Source organism: Argiope bruennichi, chromosome 3, assembly GCF_947563725.1.
Source record: "Argiope bruennichi chromosome 3, qqArgBrue1.1, whole genome shotgun sequence".
Classification (NCBI taxonomy): Eukaryota; Metazoa; Arthropoda; class Arachnida; order Araneae; family Araneidae; genus Argiope; species Argiope bruennichi.
The window spans coordinates 104,040,501-104,060,126 of NC_079153.1; the positions used below are offsets into that span (position 1 = coordinate 104,040,501).

General features: G+C 27.9%; 1 long non-coding RNA gene across 7 annotated transcripts; it reads left to right on the forward strand.

Annotated features, from left to right (window-relative positions):
- The first annotated feature begins 384 nt into the window (after positions 1 to 384).
- LOC129963820 (uncharacterized) lies at positions 385 to 18,839 on the forward strand. 7 transcript variants are annotated; one of them, XR_008784027.1, is made up of 3 exons: positions 385 to 403; positions 16,835 to 17,033; positions 18,637 to 18,839. It is a non-coding gene; the product is annotated as an uncharacterized LOC129963820 (long non-coding RNA). The 7 variants fall into 7 exon arrangements; XR_008784023.1 differs by lacking the exon at positions 385 to 403 and adding an exon at positions 9,897 to 9,986; XR_008784024.1 differs by lacking the exon at positions 385 to 403 and adding an exon at positions 10,570 to 10,699.
- The last annotated feature ends 787 nt before the right edge of the window (positions 18,840 to 19,626 follow it).

Below are 19,626 nucleotides of genomic sequence, written 5' to 3' on the forward strand. Positions count from 1 at the left end.
CCCATTTTGATTGTTCACAACATATTGTCGTCATCATCTTTGGTAAAGAATTCAAAAGATTCTGGGGAAATTGTCTTTCAATTATTGGATATTGATTCTTTTTTCAAGATATCTGCACAAAAAAAAACCCATCGTTCTTAGAAAGGAATCGGATTGTTCATAAAAATCTTTTATTGTTAATGTTGCCCATCTTATCAGATTAAAATTAATCCATTGGCAGTTATTGTAAACTTTTTCAGAAACGTTTCATTTACGGTTAGCAACAGCAATATCATTTTAAGTGTAATAAATGTTGTAAGAACAGACAGTTGCTTCAACAGTAAATTATGCGTCATTTCACGTTTATCACTTAAATGATGAAAACGAAGATTAAACCCTGTAGTTTGATGAAGTTATTCTTTCAGTAAGTATGTCTGTTTTCTTTGTTCTCTGTTCTTAAAATAAAAAAGAATGTAACGAATGTTGGAATTTTTTTACGTGATTCTAATGCATGAATCAAGCAATTCTTTTCATTAATTTAATTATATTCATTTTATAATTATTAAATATTGCTGCTGCCTTTCTTTTTAAACTGTAGGTACTTCTAACTTTACTTTGCTTTGCCATTGTAGATTCACTATTATGTAAAAATAATTAATTGAATTCATATCACGTCACTTGCACGTTTGTAACTATTTTTACAGACATTTAATTATCACTAGTGTTGAAAATATGATTCTATATGTTTACTTTTAATGCTTACATTCAGAAATTTTTTAATTAACATTTCTGTTTATCTATATAAAGTGCATTATATTATTTTATACAAGAGTTTCTTATTATTTGGCCACAGTTTTATCCTTTCTTAATGGCTCTGAAACATTAATGTAATTGCATGCGCGTATTAATTTTAATTCTAATAATTTAAAAACAATAAAAGCCGATATGTTATTCTACATTGTATATATGTGTATGTGTGTGTGTCCATGATATTTTTCAATCAAATTTAAAACCGTTTTTTCTCTATCTTGGATATTGATTTATTTTATAATTTTCTCTTATTTCCTAATTCGAATCCCTTTTTTTTATTTAATTATCTCTAACATGCGCTCTGAAAATTGCTGAGTTTGTAATTCTCATGTTAAAAGCGAAAGGATAAAAGTCCCTAATCTCACGAACTTCTTCCAATGTTTTATTTCTAAATGGAATTTCTTATCGATATCAATTTCTACTTTTGGACGATGATTCGTCAAATAGATAACGCTATGGTTTTCCCACCTTCTGTACTTTTTAAAATTTATATTTTTACCATTTTTTTCTGTTTTTATTATTGTTTTTGTATTTTTTTTCTCTTTTGCCCTTTTATTTATTTATTTATTAGATTTTTCTTCTTGTATATTTTCTATTACCTATTGTTTGTTTTTATTTTTTGTGATTCCGGAGAATTTGTTTGTTATTCGTCTAAAGATCTTGTACTTCCCTTGATCGTCTGCTAAATATTTTTAGGAAGGCTTCCCTAAGGAATGGATGGCTTCGAAGCAATTTGTCTTTTCCTATTTAGTTTTGGCTTGGGTGATACTTAGATCTAGTACACTGTACTGTCTAGTACAGTGTATCACTTTCGAAACTAAATTTGTCGAAAGACCCTTGTTTAATTGATTTGTCTACTCTTGTATGTATGAGCAGAATGATTCAAAAATGCAACTAGCTGAGGAAAAATGACATTTGTATGTGTGTTTTTTATTACTAAATTAATAAATATGTATTAAATTTTAGGACTAATCGATTAAAGGGAACTTTCGAATTTCTTTTGAATATTAATGCTAATAAATTAAACACAAAATATGGTGTGTGATGCATATTTCAAGAAAAATAGAATGGAGAATTCGCTTACTGGTATCCATTACATTGCTACAAAAAAGCAATAATGCAGCCCTTTCAGCGGAAAAACGAAGTGCTGTTTCTAATATATTGAAACAAAGAATCTTTGTTCTAAACTTTAAAATTTAACTAAGCAAAATTTCACCAAACAAAATGTTTCTAATTTTGCTTATTGATGACATATTTTGATAAAAGTGTTGTTGATCATTTATGTAAAATAACAAAATCTTTTAATTCAATAAATTTAGCAAATGGAACTCTTTTTTTTTCCAGGAATTCAACCGAATATCAGAGAAAATGAATAAAACTATCTTTCTTTTACTGATTGGTGTAGCAGTAGCAAGTGCAATAGTATGCCCTGAAAACTACTGTGAGAAGATAGAATGCAAAGAAGTGAATTGTTCTTCCGATGAAAAGTACACAGAACACGGAACATTTTGTGGATGTTGTCCTGCATGTCTTCATGTTATAAGTAAGTATATGCCTATTAAATGTCTTTTTAGTTCCAAATTTCAAATAAAAATGCTCTCTCATCATAGTATGCTTTTTAATTAGGAGAAAGAAATTAGAAAGCTATCAACGTCTTTGGAAGATGTGTTTAATTCAGCTATGTCTATAATCTAAATATAAAATTTGAATAAAAATGGTCGTATTAAATATAGTATCAGGAATGAAATCGATCGCATATAATTAAAAATTTAAAAAAAAACCCACATAATTTTAAATTTTTATTAAAATGTATAAAAAGCAGCTTTAACCCTCTCTTTAATCCTCAGCTACGATTTTAAGGTATTTTGACATGAATTGTTAAACTGAACTTAAAATTGCATGTATATTTGAAACGAACATTAAAAATTAATCGAAAACTCTCGTAATTCGATGTGAAAATATACATCGATTAATCGGTATGATAACAAAAAAATAATTGATTGACTTATTAAACTAGTATCAGGCAAATTTGAGCAATGTACTACGCTATTTAGATTTTACAGCCATCTATATATAAGAAACATGAAATCTGCTAAATTTAGTTTTTATCTTAAAAGTAATAAAAATTTTGTCTCAATAATACTATAGTAAAACTGGAAAAAATTCATATCAAATGTATTCATGTGTAGAATTTAAATTAAACTGGTTATAGAGTATTCATAGAAACTTTAAATAGTTCATTTTATCTCTCTACAGGTGTAAATTTTATAAAAATATTGTTTGAAGAAATGAAAATACAAAATCAAAATATTTTACTAAAAAAATCATAATGTTTGTAAAATATATATATATATATTACGTTCTTTCTGTGAAGTAAGGTACTAAGCGGAAGGTTAAAAAGAAATTTTTCATAAATTCTAGATCAAAATACTAAAACTTATTTCTCTCTAAAATATTTAAATAAAATAGTGCAACAACTTTGTGCAATGAATAAATAAATTTGTGCAATATAATAATAAAATAATTTTGTACAATGAAAGTAAATTTCTAAGTAAATTAATAATATTAAGAAAGTAAAGTAATAAGGTATTTCATAAATAAATAGTATTTCTAAACATGGATTATTTTAAGACTTTGTGAGATTGTGACAAGACAAAATAAAATGCATTAATTATTTTTTGTATTTGTAGTTCAAATACTTAAATAACGCAACGTTATTAAAATACCATTAAAAATGAATAATTAGGGGCAAGATTCAAACAGATTCTGTATGTAACATCTGTGGTGGTAACTTAATAAGCCAGATAATGACGTCCGGCAAGGAGTGTACACTTCTCTCTAGTGGCTTTGTTACTCGTTTCTGAACCCTAACGTTGCGAGTTCGAACCTCAGTCTTGCATATTGGTGACCCTGGTCCTGAACAACCGCATCCTTCGTTCAGCTGTCGCGGGTCCAGCTACCGGCAGCAACCACTCGCACACGCCGTCGCTCGCCGTAACGCCTCGCGTGATAATCACGTTCGTCGGTGGCCATGAATGGCGCGATAAACTCCACCGACTCACTGAAGGGGGAGTATTGTGGTGGTAACTTAATAAGCCAAATAACAACCTCCGGATAGGAGTGTACATTTCTGTCTATCGGCTTTGTTACTCGGCTATGAACCCTAACGTTGCGAGTTCGAACCTCGAACTCGCACACGTCTGTATCCATTAGAACTGTATAATTGAAATGAGCAAAAAGAAACACAATAATCATTTAATTACAAAACAGAAGAACAATGAAAAAGGGAGCATTCTTATAAATAGGGTGATAAATAGAATGCGGTTGCCAAATGATTTTAATATCTTATTAAAGAGGGAATAAAATTTAATATCCTAAAAAATAATAATTCATAATGAGACGAGGTAATCGGAAGTGATCTCATCTTGTTCAGCAACATGATGAGATCATTTCCATTTTGAATTATTATAAACAGATGTGTTGCTACGCTTGTATGGATCTAAATTTAATCAATTTACTTCTGCAATAAAGGAAGTATAAGAGAATGAAACAAAAAGTTTCTAATATTTGTATGGATGGGGATTTCAATTGTAGTGAATAGCTTATAAGCCAGTTAACAGCTACGCTGCACGTGCAATTGCTTTTGTATCGTGGTCATGTTACTGGGCTGTGAACCACAAGGGTTCTATCCTCGCAAATCCCAATCCACCACACATTAATATATTCCTGTGATCAAACGGGCAAATGAATGGACGAAAGTTAGATAGTATAGCAGAGAACATAACAATTCTTTGTCAGATTTCCGACTTTCAAATAACAGTGCAGTTAGCGTTGTTTCATGTATTAGAATTGTATGTATACTCTTTCCAAATATTTAACCCAAATTGAAAATATTGTTAATTTCATTTTATTGAATGTAAATTTATTTCTCTGTCCTGTAGAGCAGATAAATTTGGCTATTTAAATGAAGTAAATTTTTAAAAATAATATCATGTGCTAACTTCATACTATTATGATGCGATTCTTTATTGCTTTTGAAAACAAAAAGCATTCGTAAATTTAGAATTGTCTAATAAATGCCATAAATGTGACATCAAATGACATTTTTCTGAAAGAATTCAAATAAGTTTTTATTAACACATGCATTTAATTGAAATAAATCTTTAGATTATTAAACTTTGATTAATTAATAACATTAAAATAATATTAATAGAATTAAATCTTTGATGTTTAAAATAATATTCTGTTTTAGATAAAATTTGTTTAATTAAAATGAGATAGTTTTATCAAATTATGGGGAAAGCAGAAAATGAAAATATAGTTTATAATTAAATTTGCAAGTTGATTTACAAGACATTAATGCAAAAACAATAAAAAAATTGAATAATTATTTGATGAATTTAGAAAGAGATATAAAGCAATTACAAAAGGTGATTAAAAAATATCACAAAATCATCAAAAACTATCTGACAGGGATATATTTTGTGTCAACTTTCAATCATTTTAATAAAAAGATAAAATGATAAATGTCGTCAAATAAATGAAAAAAATTATAAGAAATCCTCTAATAGCGTTGCTTAAGTCTTTAATAATAAGAAAATGACGAAATTTTTTACAGGATTTAATTTTAACTTAAATTTATAATAGCAGAATAATAACAACTTCACAAAAGACTAAAAAAAAGAGTGTTATCTCTTTGCTAAAATTCTTTCTCTAAAATGTTATATTATTTTTATAAATCTAAAGAACCTTTCTTTTCAGAAAAAGGTGAAAGTTGTTTCACTTTGCTCCTCAAAGGTGGTGGAGCACCAAAAGCTACATGTGACGATGGATTGGAATGTGATTATAAAACAAGAACATGTGAATAATTAATGTAACTGGCAATGAGAAAGGAAGAAGAATAGAATTTCACAGAATTCTTAATAAAATTATGTATATGATTATGTAATAAGAATGGTTTAATATAAAAATGTATATCCTTTAATATTAAATGTTTCTTAACAACTGTTCAGACCTTGTTATTTTCATATTGAAACTGCGATAAAAATATTAAATTTTCAACGTAAAAATAATAAAATATATACTCACAATTGTTTATGAAAATTTACTTTCAATTCCTAAAACATTTTTTTTTCTTTTAAGCATTTTACTCCCTTTTGCATTGAAAGATACTGCAATTCATGCTTCCAGGTATTCCAAGAAAATAACTGGGTACTAAAAAGTTCATATTGAATTAATTAAGAGGAATTTCGTATAATTATATGTATATGTGAATTTTTATAATCTTTTAAGGTTTTATGTTACTAAATTAAAAAGATTTCATAATCTAAATTCATGTTCAATTGATGAAAATATTTCGGCCAACATTTTATTTAGCAAATCAAGAAATTTGAAACTTAACTCACGCCAACTTCTTAAGAATTTTGATACGAAACATTAAATTCCGATTATGATTGAATACTTTTTGATGTCCATTTTTTTGTAAGCTATTCTTATGAATTAAAGATTTGCATTTTCCTTAAGGTTTATTGAATTAAATTATTGTAGTTGTTATTATATGCTTGATTTTTAATCTCATTAGATTTAAAACAAACGTTTGAATCATTTATCATAATAATTTAGATAATGCGGAATTACAAATTTCATTAGATCATATGACTTTAAATTACTCCAGTTAAAATTAGAATAAACTAATAAAAGATTTGTGGTTAAATCTAGATAATAAAGAAACTAGAAAATAATAACTAGAAAACTAGAAACTAGATAATAATTAAAACTAGAAAAAATAGATCATAATTAAAACTAAAATGAAACCAAGCAGTCATTATTATTATTATTATTATGACTGAAATAATAATAAGCAGTTTTTAAAAATTAAATAGGCCTATTCTTCTTAGTTCCTTTTTTTCAGAATTTAAATATTATAAGCTGCACATAAAATTAATAACTAGTTATAAGAATTACAAAGAATCATAAATATTTCTTAAAAAGTATATAAATCATCAGGAAATCAGATAAATATAAATGCCCTTCTAGAACTTTCCTACAATTTAGATTGTATCATATTAAAATATTCTAATGCTGTTCGATTAATAAAATAAAGGAAGTGAATGTCTATTCTGATTTGTTATTACAGTATAAGTAAACAAAATTACAGCTTCGCTAACAAAACATATTGACTACAAATATAAAATCAAAGGGTTAGATTATTTTACTTTCTTTATAATATTGGGAACGGACAAAAATAGTTAGCAAACATGTGGTTAAATATTTTATTGTGAAAAAGGCAACTTACGTTAAGCACTATATAGGTTTATGTAACTTATAAGTAAACTTCACCCTCCCCCTTTATAAATTGATATTATTACGCTTCTAACTAACTGATTATGGACATTAAATAAATAGAATCAGGTAAATGTTTTGACTCTATTTTTTATTTAGATCTTTGTTACTTCCTTCATAATAAAAAACATTTAAAAAATGAATTTCAAAATAAATTTTGAAATTGAAGTCTGTTTTTTCAGTGATTGTGATAAACGAAATATCTATTGGGAGAAAAATAGATATGTCTAAGACAATTATCAAAATATTTGTTCTTTCTTACAAAATATTTATCAAACACAAAAGTTGTGATTTTACACTTGTATTTAAGATTCAAACATTTTTTAATACTTTAAAATTTTAGGGAATGTATATTCTCAGAAAAGTCTTAAATTACTGTGGAATAAACACCGTTGGAAACTAAACAGTTTACAATCTTGGCATTACATAATATTTTCTTTTTAGTGGCTCTCTGATACAGAAGAAAATGAATAGAATTATAATCTGAGTTTTAATTTGGGTAACTGAATCAAATGCAAGTGTTTATATTCCAAATTACTGCAACAGCACTTTCGTGATAATCTCCCTAACTTTGCAGTTTCGTTTCCATCACGATCTCCCGACCCTCACTCCGATGGATTTCTGGTTTCAAAATGATGGGAAAACAACGGCGTACTCCTCAAATTCACGAGATCTGACATAAATGGAAGGTGACGCAAAACAGGAAATTATATAGATTCCCCTTTCCATATTACGTTCATCATTGTTGTCAACAATATTTCGCATGTAATGCGTGATTATCTGCAAAAGCAGGCATGTTGAAAACCTGTAATCTTAACAGAATTTTTTTTTTCTGTCCTCACTATGTTGTCACTGGTCCTTTGCAATACTCTTCTTTTCAAATGCTTTAAATCTCCACTTTTCGTCAAACGTGTATGGTTCCAAAAATATTTTTTTTTTTTTTAATATGCCAGCAGATTTGTACATAGAAAAAGTGGGAGTTGCTATTCGATAATTTCGAAATTTTTGACTATAAACATAACCGTGTAAACTTTAGTGTTTTAAATCATCATAATATCGAGCGACAACAATGTAATGACAGAAATTTTTAGAAAGAATTAAAAAGTGTCAATTTTGTAAGATATTTAATTGAAATTAGAGACAAGTTGCTGCCTTCTTTAAAATCTTAGGAAATAAAAAGTAGGGAATTGGGGGTTTTTTCCCCTTTTATAATGAGATAAGATGAATATTTTGATTCAAGTTCGTTTAACACTTCTTTGAATCTGGCATTATAGACATTTATTTACAAACTTATTCTCATAATTCAACTTAATTATTAATATAATGTTTAATTTTAAAACTGCACATGAAAGATAAAATATTACATGCCTGTACGATTCAATTCAAATCTTCAACTTCAAACTCAGAAATTCTAAAAAAGTTGTGGAGGAGTACTCATTAAATTATCTTTTCCACATGCAATACCGTTGAATCAAATTCAAATAATTATTCACTTACATTCAAATAATTATTTAATTCAATATTAAGAACATGAAACGAAGAATTTTATCCATTGAATTATGTTTCAAATAAGGACATATAGTTTTAAACTTTTGGAATATTAGATATTTTTGTTTTCTTCATGTTTATTTATAAAAATAAAATCAGTTTTCAGTGATATGTTAATGAAGGTCATCGTGATCAATTATAACTATGATGAGAAATATCGAAAAATATTGAAAATATTAAGCAATTATTTTTTTTAAATACTTCAAAATCGTTTTTTCATTTATTCAGCAAATCATCATATTAATCCCATCATCCATAGCTGAAAACATTCACATGTACAAACAATAATTTCACCTTATGAAAGAAAATGGTTCTCATGCAACTCGCATCTTGGATTATTGATACACACTTTCCAGCTGAATAAATATTGATACTTGGCAATATAAAATATGGTATGATTTATGCAAGGTTTGCAAACATTCACTGGCAATTCAGGGAGAAACAATAAACGCTAAGAGACACCACATATTTAAAAAATATGTATCAGTTTCCCACACTAAAATCTGTCTTATTAACACGTTTAACATGCTTGTATAAATTCATGAGATAATGTCTCTAGCTTCCAAATTTGTAGCGCCATCTATTGGTAAATTTTAGTAAAAAAAGAATTCTGACTTTAATAATTTTAATAACAAGGAATTATAAATTTTAAAAAAAATAAAACTGGAATGTAATTTTAAAGAGATTTATTTCTTAAAAAATACTAATACAAACTTATTTTTAAAAACTTTTTATCGCATTTTTTAGATCTTTTTTTAAAGAAATAAACATATTTTTTCCATTTAAGTAAGGTTTTTTTTTTTTCTTTTCTAACAGTTCACATAAGCTTTGATAAAATATACATGCCAGATGTCAGTCTTTTACTTTATATATTTAGCTTATGCAATGTAAAAGCAGCGTTTTTGAAATCCAAAATATGAAACTGTAAATAAAATTAAAGAACTAGTTATAGCGTGTTCGAAAAACTGAGAACACAAGAGTTTTTTTCAAAGAATAATGATTCTAGGCAAATAAAATTTTAAAATATTTCCGTGGAAGAGAAAATAAGAATAAATCAGATTTACTGTACGGTCACCCTTGGCGCAATTTTTTTAGATTGGCGATAAATCTTTCTATATGGCAACCCCCATCCGACCGACAACTAATTATAATAGGGTAATTGCATTAACCCTATTGGTCAACTGAATGTAGACGCCATTATTTAATTTTCGTTTGACCACGTTGCACGTGTGCTTTTTCAATCTTCAGCTCCCGCGTTCTTTTATTTGGATTTTTTTGTGATGGCTGCTGCATGGGGAATGTCTGAGGTAAGATTTTAGTTCAGGTATATTTGTGGGTGACTCAGAGTAAGGTTGATTTTAATATGAAAGAAAGTAAATGTTCTTCTAAGACTGTGTGTGATTTTCGTTCTTAATACCGTGAGGTTTGTGTGGTAGAGATGATTGAAAGTGGGTGGAAGCGGCGTGACTGTTGAGATAGATGAAAGTAAATTTGGAAAACGTAAATTTAATCGGGGAAAACGTGTGGAAGGTAAATGGGTGTTTGGGGGAGTTGAGCGCGAGACGGGCAAATGTTTTATGAAAGTTGTGGATGATAGGACGACTGATTCTTTGTTAAGTGTTATAAATAAGTATATTCTTCCGGGTTCGATAATAATTTCAGACTGCTGGAAGAGCTACGATTGCCTTTCTAATGAAGGCTTCGTGCATCTGAAGGTTAACCATAGTGTGAATTTCAAGGACCCGGATACAGGTGCCCACACTAATACCATAGAAGGAACGTGGGGGGGGGGCAGTAAAACGTGCTATACCATCGAGCAAAGCAAAAACACAGCTCGATTACTATCTAGCCGAGTATGTGTGGCGCAAAAAGAACAAGCACATGTGTAACAAGTTCATGGCCTTTGTCGACTCCATCATCCGCATTTACCCTCCTCAAAGAGCCGGAAGACGGAACATCGTCATCAAAGTAGAGGTGGACGGTAGTGAGGAGTCGAGCGATAGCGGCTAATAGGAGAGAGGTATGTTTATTGTTCATTATTAACGATTTCAGCGATTTGTTTCTCGTTTATACAAACTCGTTATACATGTTTATTGTTCATTATTAACGATTTCGGCGATTTGGCTGCCATTTCATTTTTTTCCGCAGGCAACATTTTCACTACGCTGTTTTCTTTAAATCTCGTTTATACAAAAAAAAATCGCCATTTTGGCGCCTTTTGGCGAGATTTTGAAAAAGTCGCCAAGGGTGACCGTACAGTAAATTTTTACCCAGTTTAGAATTATTAAGAATATATGAAGAATTCATAGTTTTTCGATTATATAAACATCATAATATTCATTAAACGAGTCTTCCATGTTTAGAAAAACTATTATTTCTTATAGAAAACACAAGTAAAAAATTTTCTCCTGCATCAATATCAGATTCTAAAAATTATTTTATCATAAATTCGAATTTAAAGTTCTCGTCAGATGACAAAAAAAAATCTATATGAATTACTCAATATTATATATCGGAAGAAAAAAAAGTTTTGATATATGATTGTGTAAGTCTAATTTTGGTAAAAGTAAAGTTTAAGGTACGGACCCTTGCCAAACCGCGCCAAGATGTCGCCAAATGCTACAAAATTCGCCAATTGTCCTCCATCTTAGATTGCTCCAAAATGGCGCTATTTTTACTTAAAAAATGATTCTAATGGGGGGGCAGCCCCCCCAACCCCCCGACACAGAATAATTAAAATATCCCTAAAAAGACTAAATAAAGCAATTTTCACATAAAAAATGATAAAACAGACAAAAAATTAACCCTTTAAAGAATCTAATGGGGGGGCCAGCCCCCCCCAACCCCCCGACACAGAATAATTAAAATATTCTTAAAAAGACTAAATAAAGCAATTTTTACATAAAAAATGATAAAACAGACAAAAAATTAAAACTTTTAAAGATTCTAATGGGGGGGCCAGCCCCCCCAACCCCCCCGACACAGAATAATTAAAATATCCTTAAAAAGACTAAATAAGGCAATTTTTACATAAAAAATGATAAAACAGACAAAAAATTAACCCTTTTAACGATTCAAATTCTACATAAAAAGATCTTCTCACAGATCTTTTTATGTAGTGCATACTATCACGACAAACCCAAATCCATCCATCATTCGCATCAATCCTTTCAACCAAATTCATCTTTTTCCCACATTTACAACACACATACTCATTAGCAATCAATTTCTCATTCATACACCATTTAATCACATCCAGTTTCGGAGCCTTTCGTAAGTCCAAAAAAAAAGAAAGATCATACAAACCAGCATCGTCATCGAATTGTTTCTGGATTTGAAATCGAGGCAATTTTTTAGCTATAGCACCCATCACAAGAAGCACGTGTTCAAAAACTAACCCTTTCGAGGAGAAAAAACAAACGTCTGACCCTAACGGAGTTACAAGTGGAAAAGACCCCTGACCCTTGCAGAACAGACTAATTTAGGGTTGCCATAAGATAGCCACCGGTCAAGCACCGGGTTTACCATATTTGGCAATTTATCGCCAAGAAAAAATTGAAATTTGGCGCCGTACCTTAAACTTTACTCTGGCCCTAATTTTATCTTATGTTTCCAACGAGAATTTTTTGTAAAAATATTCAAACTCATTTTCATATATAGGCTAGTGGTTAATCACTTCACACTGGCAATTATTTCTAAACTTGGATATTTATATATTTCCTCTATGTTGTTACATTGATTAAAAAAATTTCCAAATACCATAGAAAAATTAATTTATTCTCACAAAACCACAGTTTATGCGATTGAAAAAGAACATCTATATATTAAGCTATCTTTTTACAAAAAAATGAATATTTATATATTTCCTCTGTGTTGCTAAATTGATTGAAAAATTTCCAATCACGAGAGAAAAAAATAATTTTTTCTCCCAAAACAGCTGTACATATTATTGAAAAAGAACATCTATATATTAAACTTTTTTACGAAAAAAATACACAGAATTTGGAGAAAAAGCTTATTTTTTTTTATCTTGATTTTTATATAAGAAGAACTGTAAAAAAAAAGTATTTTTTTTTTTTTTTAGAAAAACTATCGGAATACTTACAAAAGTTTTACTGCTAATATTACGCACTTCTTCAGATAAAGATTAATTCAATAGTAATAACTGAAAAGTTTATCAGTAATATTTCATTTACGGTATTTATAAATAGCAATAAAAAGTTATAATTTAAGTGCAATAAATGTTGATAAAAAAACGGACAGATGCTTCAATAGTGATTCGATTATACGTCATTTCAAGTTTATTTAACGATGAAATCGAAGATTAAATCCTACTAGTCTTATCAAGTTCTTTAAGTAAGTACGTTTCTTTTCTTTATTCTATATTCTCAGCATGTAAAAGAATATAAATGAAAGAACATAACAATTTTGGCAATTTTTACAATTATTCGAATTTATGAATTTCTTCAAGTATTTAATTATTGACTTTTCAATAATTACGTATATATATTGTTAAATAATAAGAAAGAGCAGGTATTAATAGGAAAAAATATCATCATGTTTCTTATGTTTATTACTTTATAAATAATTTATTATAACAATATAATTATGATAATTAACCGCTTGTTCTCTTTATCTTCTACAACACGTTAAATAATATTTCTATAAATCTCTATAAAATGCAATATATCATTTTATGCAAGTATTTCTTATTTTTCAACAATTGCATCAGTTAATAAGTTTAAAATATTAATACATTGCTTGCATGTAATAATTCTATGCCTAATAGTTTGAAAGAAATACCATCAACGTGTAATCACATTCTTATATATATGTTTAAAGCTGCAGTTTTATGAAAAAAATATTTAGATATAAACATTATTATATATATTTCTAAATTATTAAGCTACAACTTTAATTTTTTTAAAATTATAAAGAACTTTATAATTCCATTTCTTAGAATCAAAACATTAAAAAGTTAATAATTACAAGTTTTCTGTACGAAGCGAATTAAGTATTCATAAAAACTTGTAAATAAAATAATTTCCCACTTTTTTTTTTTTTTTTTTTCGGGTTTGCCTTTCCCTGTATCCGAAAAAAAAGTTCTTTTTGGAATAATGTCTGTTTATCCACTATTGAAAATGATAAATTGGATTTGAAACGAGCTAAAGAAATAAAACTTAATATTCAATTAATCCAAATATAAATTTCTATCAATTTTTTGGATTTATTTTTTTTTTAAAAAATTAGCCATTTTTCTGTTTGTTCGACTGAATGTGATTAAAATAATTCGAACACTCAGCTGGTTAAATGAATAAAATTTGAGTTACTGAAAATTGTATTGTTGATCTACAAAAGCCATTTATTATCCATAGTTTCTGAACTAAATGCGTGAACCGGTGCCTTTTAGAGCATAGAGTAATTAGAAATTATTACACACACACACACACACACATACGTATTCTCACTATTCATATGTTTTGAATATTTTTCCCTTTTTATTCTTAGCATTTTTTTTCTAGTTTTATTAAGAATTCTCCTAGTTTTTAAGAATATTCAGTTAATATTTTACATTACGTAAATAATGTATATAACTAATGCATTAATATGATTTTTAGAAAGCAAGAACTCTTACATTGCATTTTTAAATATTAATGGTACGCTCAAACTTATCTGATTAAGACACTACTATCATTTCATATTCACAGAACAATTCTCGAATGCGCCATTGCACGTTTTTAAAATTAAAAGAAAAAAAGCATACGATTGCGATGTCACGTGACTGGATTTGTTCAAAAACACTTCTGGCGAAATCAGGTTTATTGTTAGTTCAGAAGGCGAAGCAAGTACTTCATTTTGAAAGAATTCCGAGAACAAGATCAGTTTTTAATGCATTGTTGATGCTTCTTTATTATAAAAGTCCATATGTATTTATGTTTTGGGGTCGGTTGGCTTTCGACAGGATAGTCTGGTGAGCTTAAAGTTTCCACATTTTTCACAAAAATACTTTGCAGTTGGGAAATGTGCATATAGGTGTTAATTTTATTAACTTTTAATCAGAATTTTAACTAATTAAAAATCATATATAATTTTAAAGTTCTTCTACGATAGCAGCCGAAATTATTTTCACACAAAATTAATTTTTTATCCAGCATAATACTCCGTAGATTAACTTTTTAAATGAAACCTGTTTAGTGATTCCATTGTTTTATACATTTTTTATTTATTTTTATGGAATTTAAGCCATTTTTATTCATAAATATCTAACCGTAAAATCTTCTCTCAGAAAGCTTAAAGATTAAGAAAAAATGTATGTTAATGTTTATTTTTAAATATTATTTCGCTGTGTCATCATAAAATTCTATTTTCTTGTTTCATTTCAGCAAATTTTTGGTGTGGTACATACACTAAGCTAGTTAAAATAATAAGTATTATTTCCGATATGTTGAAAGATTAAACTACCCATTCTTCAAATATTTTTTCATCTTGCTTCATTCCAGCAAATAGTCTGTTTCATATATTACTTGAAAAATGTACTACACAATTTCAATGCTGTAAAAAACGATAAAATGAGAATAAATAGAAGTTATGAAGTGTATTTCGACACCTTAAAACGAGCTGTGATGTTTATCCGTCAAATATGACGCCATGCTGTTTAATTCCATGATTTTGGCTCATGCACACAAAAAATAAACACTCGGGAGCCTATCAAAATAACACGGTTTAAATGTTATCGTAATTTAATTTTAAAAAATACCTTTTTTTAGGAAAATAGAGTATAAAGTTATACATAAGAATTATGATTGAAATTAAACACAATCAGTACTCTGGCGAAAATTTGTTCTCCAGAAGGTAAAATCAACATAAAACTTGACGTTAAAAATTAAATAAAACCTTGACTTTCTCAACTTGCTACATTCCATGTTGTTCCAAGTTTTCTTTTCATTAATATGCATGAAGAGAAAAACAGGAAAGCTTGTTGTTTGTTTGTTTTGTTTCTTATGGCACTTGCCACTGACAAGCCCGCTGTTACGAAGACAGCGATTTAAGCCTGAGGGGGAACGTCTCTTATTTTTTATAGCAGCGCCAACAGTACGACTTTGCTACTCACGCATCACTCATTCGCTTGCACAACCCCTTTTTACAGGAGGGCACATTCACAGATAGAACAATAGAAGAACAACCATGCCCAAACCGGGACTCGAACCCGAGACGCCCAGATCACGGGGAAGACGCGCTACCCCTATGCCAGGACGCCGACAAAAACGGGAAAGCAGATCATAATGTCTTTGATTGCGTTCAAAGCAAAGAAAAGTGCGCTTACAAGGAAAAATTTAATCTACATTAATCTTCAGACAATTTGGTTCAAAAATTTACTCTTCAATAAATATGCCATTTCTAAAATTGAAGAGATATTTAAGATCAATAATTCCCATATATAACAAACTATACTAATCACAGACATGCTTAACTTCCTTTATTCGTTAGGCGCATATAATCTTCGTGTTTTGTTTTCCCCTTTTATAAATTTTATAACAGATATAGTTGAATTTTTTTTCTAAATTGATATCCTCCCTCCCCCTCACTTTTTTTTCTGTTTATTTTATAGATCGATTGATTGTAGATACGTAATACCATTATAACTCTGTTGGATGGAATTTATAAATTTATGCATGTGTAAAGAAATTTTATTACAAATATATTTATTTATAAATTTTATTTATTCAATGTTTTTTTACTATCCGTCTAACAATATGGAAAATTTTATTTGTCCTTTTTATGTTTTTCAATATATTTGTTTCCATGTATATTAATGTTTTTGTTACTAAATTCAATTCTATACTTGATAGATGTAGTATATACAGGCAGACATTTTTCTCGTGTCAATCTTTATATCCTTTGTTTAAGATGGGTAAGGGTGGGAAATAAATTTTAAAAAATTAATTAAAGAAACTAAGCATTCGGGAAGTTGGAGAATTGCAGTTGTTCAGCTCATTCTGATTATTGAATAAATGAATTAAAAGAGCCAGCTAACAGGATACAAAATGCTTCATCTTATAGTTTATTAATAATGCATTTTGTTAGACACCATTAATCGTCCATCAACAATAAAATACTTTTTTAATAAATTTCATTATTGAATTTTTCTTTCCAGAAATTCAACTGAATATCAAAGAAAATGCATAAAACTATCTTTCTTTTACTGATTGGTGTAGCAGTAGCAAGTGCAGTAGTATGCCCTAGAAACTATTGTGAGAAGATGAAATGCGAGGAAGTGAGTTGTTCCTCCAATCAAAAGTACACAGAACATGCAACATTTTGTGGATGTTGCCCTGCATGCCTTAGTGTTATAAGTACGTATATGCCGTTAATGTCTTTTTAACTTCAAATTTCAGATAAAAACGCTTTCTCATCATAGTATACTTTCTAATTTAAAGAAAGCTATCAATGCTTTTGGGAGATGTGTTTGATTCAGCTGTATCCATAAACTAGACATAATTTTTTTATAAATTTGGTCATATCAAATATAATATCATGAATGAAATCAGTTGCATGGTATTAAAAACAAAAAAGCTGGAGATTTTGATTCATTTAATTTCTTATTTATATTTTAATAAGAGGCAGTTGCCGTTTTGCTGCTTTCAGATACATATGCTTCTCCACTTCATCAGTAAATTGCTAAACTAAGAATGCTGTATTCTTAAGGGAAAGAAAATAGCTTAATAACTTCTTAATAAAGGAATATGAAGTCAATATTATGAATTATTTTTAGTCGAAGACTATCGTAGTTCCATATGAAAATTCATTTCATTTTGAGAATAATTCTATTTTATGGCTAAAATTTAGCATGTATAGGAATTTAAATTTTATTAATCTACTTGTGCTATCAAATGGACATTTTAGGAGATGAAGAAAAAGTGCTTAGAAGAGAATATAAAAATTCTTTGATAGATTTCTGACTTCCAAAATCAGCAAGAAAATATAAGCATTTTTGATAGATTTCCAATTTTCAAATAGCAACACAGTTAATGTTGTTTTAAATATTAAACGTATATCATTTTTTAACAATTTATCATGAAAATATTATTAATATTATTGAGTATAGATATGTTATGAGTGCATTTCCTTGTCTAGTGGAATTCATAAATTCGGGCGCATATGAAATAAATTTTAAAAATAATATCATGTGCTAGTGCTATGTTATTATTATGATGCTATTCTTTACTGCTTTAGAAGCCAGGAATATTCGTAAAATTAGAAATGCCCAATAAATGCCATAATGGAATAAAAAATGATATCTTCAAGAAAGAATTAAATTAAATTCTTGTAAAGCCTGCATTAAATTAAACGATTTGAAATTTAATAAATTAATCACCTTAGAATACATTATAAGTTTTTTTTGTTCTAGATGAAGTTTATTTAATTAAAATTAGATGCATTTATCAAATCTTAAAAAAGCAGAATAATGAAGACAGGTCATATAAATAATTTTCTAATTATTATTTTTTTCTTTTTCATTAAGACATTAATGCAAACATTAAAATAATTTAATATAAATAAATAATAATATAATAAAAATAGTGATGAACCAAATATAAAAAGTGACAAGAAAGATCAGGAAAAGGTCAAAAACTATTTAATATAAAGATATTTTATATTAATGTGTTTTTTTTTTCATTTTTAATTTAAATAAAAGATAAGTTCTGCCGTTAGTGGATGCCAGATTTATTAAATAACTAAATAATTCCTAAAACTGTTTCCTAAGTTTTAGATATAAAAAATTATTTAAAAAGCGAAATTTTTACAGATATTATTTTAGCTCAAATTGATAAAAGCCATTCTTTGAAAACATCATAAAAATTTGTAAAAGGCTTTCTTATTTTCAGCGAATAGACAAGTATTTGTATGTATTGATATTTTATAAAAACTTACACTAAGATATTTTTTTTTTTTCAGAAAAAGGTCAAAGTTGTGCCTCTTTGTTTATCAGAGGTTTACCACCAAGAGCTACATGTGACAACGGATTACATTGCGATTTTAATACAAAAACATGCCAATAACAAAAATATTCTTATCATGAATGAACCAGCGAAGAATGTCATTTCAGATTCTTGATGAAATTATGTATATGATAGAATAAAAATACTTCTTACTCAGCATTCAAATATTTTTCTTATTATAAAGATTATTATAAACAATTTCTTCTTATTCTAAAGTTGTGATGATATGTTTAAAATGCCTAATTTTAAATTTTCATATTTAAAGAATTTTATTTTGTTTAATACTTTTAATAATAATTGCTTTCAAAAAATTAAACAAATGTCTCTCCATACGCAAATTTATTTTCTTATATTTTAAAAATACAATGTTGCCCGTTTGGAAGGAAAGCAAAAAAAAAAATACATTGATTACTTAATATCACAAATAATTGTTGAAAATCAAATAAATTATCAAAAACAATTTTGATAGGAAATGAATGCCTCCCTTAACTCTAAAGCGATTTTGATTGTATCGCATTAGATAATTCAAATTCTATTTCACTAATTAAAGAAAGAAGTTCATATTCTAATAGGTTCTATTATTGCTTTATTAAAAAAAAAACTGAAATAGACTCTAAATTTAAAATTAGAAAACCAAATTTCCATTTTAATGCTTTCATAAAACAGAAAATAAATTTTTTTAAAAATCAGCAAAATGTGTCAATAAGCATTTTATTGCGAAAAAAAATATTTTTAATAAACACTATTTTGATATACTTAAGAACTTTAAAGCCACCCCAGCCCCTTTTAAATGTATGTTATTATTCTTACAACATATTGATTAGTGATTTTAAATCAATCAAATTAAAGCAAAAATTTTCATATTTTCTCTTCAGATCTTTGTTATTTCTATAATATTGGCAAAATCAAATGAATTGAAATTGGAAATGAATTCTGCCCTATCGAA